At 53.0% G+C, this 2,498-nt stretch overlaps 1 protein-coding gene across 1 annotated transcript in view; it reads left to right on the forward strand.

Moving 5' to 3' along the window:
- Positions 1-2,498, forward strand: part of Grap (GRB2-related adaptor protein) — a 27,295-nt gene that overhangs the window by 769 nt on the left and 24,028 nt on the right. The window lies entirely within an intron of this gene.

Genomic DNA, 2,498 nt, shown 5'->3' on the forward strand with positions numbered 1-2,498 from the left:
AGAGACAGAGAGAGAGAAAAGAAGAGAAGGGAAAAGAGAAGAGGAGAAGAGAAAATGGGGTTGGGAGAACAAGCCGGTGCATGTGTAGCTTGAGGCAAGGTCATAGAGAAGACGTAACACACACACTAACCTACAGGGTCAAAACAGCTCGGGTGAAGTAGCAGGATGAGCTTCCCAGCAGTGTGCAGAAAAGGGAAAACAGTAATACACAACTCAGTTCGCTTTGTCTGGGCCTTTGTGATGGGCACGGCAGCCTTCCAGGACAGCCTGGCCAGTGGGTGGGTGGAATCTCCCTCTGGGCGTTTCCTGGCTTATAAATTTGCATGCAGCAGCATAGTTCAGGGGTTGGACTCAGGGCTCAGGAAAGGCCATGCCAAGCCATGGGCCCTGGGGAGTCATTGTCTCACCCTAAGCAAGCCACTGCCCTTCTCTGGGCCACAGTTCCCACAGGAGCCATGGGTTAGCCCAAAAAGTGACAGGAGCCCCTTTTGTTGCTACCCGGATGAAGCTGGGCCTAACTGGCAGTGCACAAGTTATCCACTTCGAGCTAAAGTGGGGGGAGGGGATCAGCGCTGTCATTTCATTAAGCTAGAGATGGAATAGGGAGGTGACGCACGGTGCATGGTAGGGGATTAGACTCAAACCTAAGTCCCTCTGACTCTGGAGTCTCTGTGCAGTGCGCTGAGACTGCAAAGGTGGCCCAGGGTGAGATTTGGCATGGAGGAGAAGCCCCACACTTGGGGAATCCTTTCTTCATCCCAGGTACTAGCCTCCTGTCCTCTCCCTAAGCCCTGGCCTCTGGCTCAGAGTCCCCTGTGTATGTGGCATCTGACTCTGGTGCAAGCTGAGAACTGAGGCTGGGAACCCAGGTTCTGAAACTCTGACACCTCAGCTCTTCTCCTGAGAGCAGGTCGGGGTTTCCAGACCCAGGTTTGGGAGCAGAGAGGGAGTGGAATGGTGAGGAGATGGCGGCAGGATGGGCATGGGTCTCTAAGCCAGGCTTGGAGGGCCCAACTGGCAGTGGAGGGCCTCAGATCGGCAGGTCTCCTGAGACAACTGTTGAAGGCAGTCCCTCTTTCCTCTTAGACTCCAGTGCTTCCAATTGCACCTAAGAGGAGTCAGTTTCATGCTAACCCCTACTAGAGGACCATGGGCCCGGGGCGGTGGGGGCTACATCTAACCAAGTGCAATCAGGTGGGCAGTGAGGTGTACGGCAGAGCCTGTGCTCTGGAAGGGCTTTGGAAGTGTGGGAGTGCGGAAGGAAAGAGGGCAGGGGGCATTTCAGGGACTTGTGCGTCTGTGCTCTTGGGGGCCCAGGTGATAGCGAGTGCGGCAGGAGCTGCCTCCTCACTGCAGCAACCCTGACATAGCGGCTGCTGGGCCAGACTGTGTGTGCACTGCTGTGCCCGGCTGTGGGTTCAGAGATCACATGACGTGCAGCAGGCCTGTGGGGGCTCTAGGTGGGCAGGCAGGGCAGCTTTTCAACAGAAGTGACCCCTGGGCTGCAGCTGAAAGATGACCCAAAACTGGCCATATGAAAAGCTGGAGAGGGATAGCACCAGGCTGGGAATCAGCTGGCACAAAAGCCCTGAGGGAGGACCATCACAACATGCTTGAAGAGCTGAAAAAATGTCTGTGGCTAGTCCCAGTGTGGTCGTGCACGCTTATAATTTCCAGCATTCTGGAGGCTGAGACAGGAGGATTGCTTGTGAGCTTGAGGCCAGCCTGGGTTACAAAGTAAGCTCAAGGCCTGAACTGCAGACCAAGACCTTGTCTCAACAAACTGACAAAAACAAGGTGTCTGTGGTTAGACAGTAGCAAACAGAATGGAGGTGGCAAGACCGAAGTGGGAAAGGTGGCCAGGAGTCAGGGCCTGATGCAATCGCTGAGTGAGAAATGAAGGTAGTGTAGACTGAAAAAAAATTGACAAAAGTCACAGCGTAATGATGTCCTTGATGTGCAAAGACCTCTTCTATATCAAGTGTCTCCAAGAGTGTAGGAAAATAGTTTGTGGGTGGTGGGCTGGTAGATTTACACTATCATTTTGAGGGGCGTCTGGGAAATCTATAAAGATTTTTGACATTTTGGCTAGGTAGAGTGATGCATATTTATAGTCCCACCCCTTGAGGAGGCTGAGACAGGAGGATCACTTTATCTTAGGGTTTAGGGCCAGCCCCGGCAGCATAGTGAGAGTCTCATCTCAAAAATAAAACTATGCCCTGTGCCTCAGAAATCTTCTTCTGGGAATCAAATATAATCAGAGACACGTGTGTGTTCCTGCATAATCAAAACACCGGGTGCATCGGGCAAGTCCAGATTCCAAGCTAGAGGCACCAGGCAAGTATTAGGGTGGAAAAAGAAGTAGCCGCTGCTGCCAGACAGCTGACGTCTGGTGGCAGATGGAAATCACGAGTTAGGCACAGAAATAAAGCCCAGAGCTGGGTGTGGTGGTGCATGCCTGTAATCCCAGAGCATGGGAGGCTGAGGTAGGAGGATCA

Source organism: Octodon degus, unplaced genomic scaffold (genome assembly GCF_000260255.1).
Source record: "Octodon degus isolate 3935 unplaced genomic scaffold, OctDeg1.0 scaffold00342, whole genome shotgun sequence".
NCBI classification, from domain to species: Eukaryota; Metazoa; Chordata; class Mammalia; order Rodentia; family Octodontidae; genus Octodon; species Octodon degus.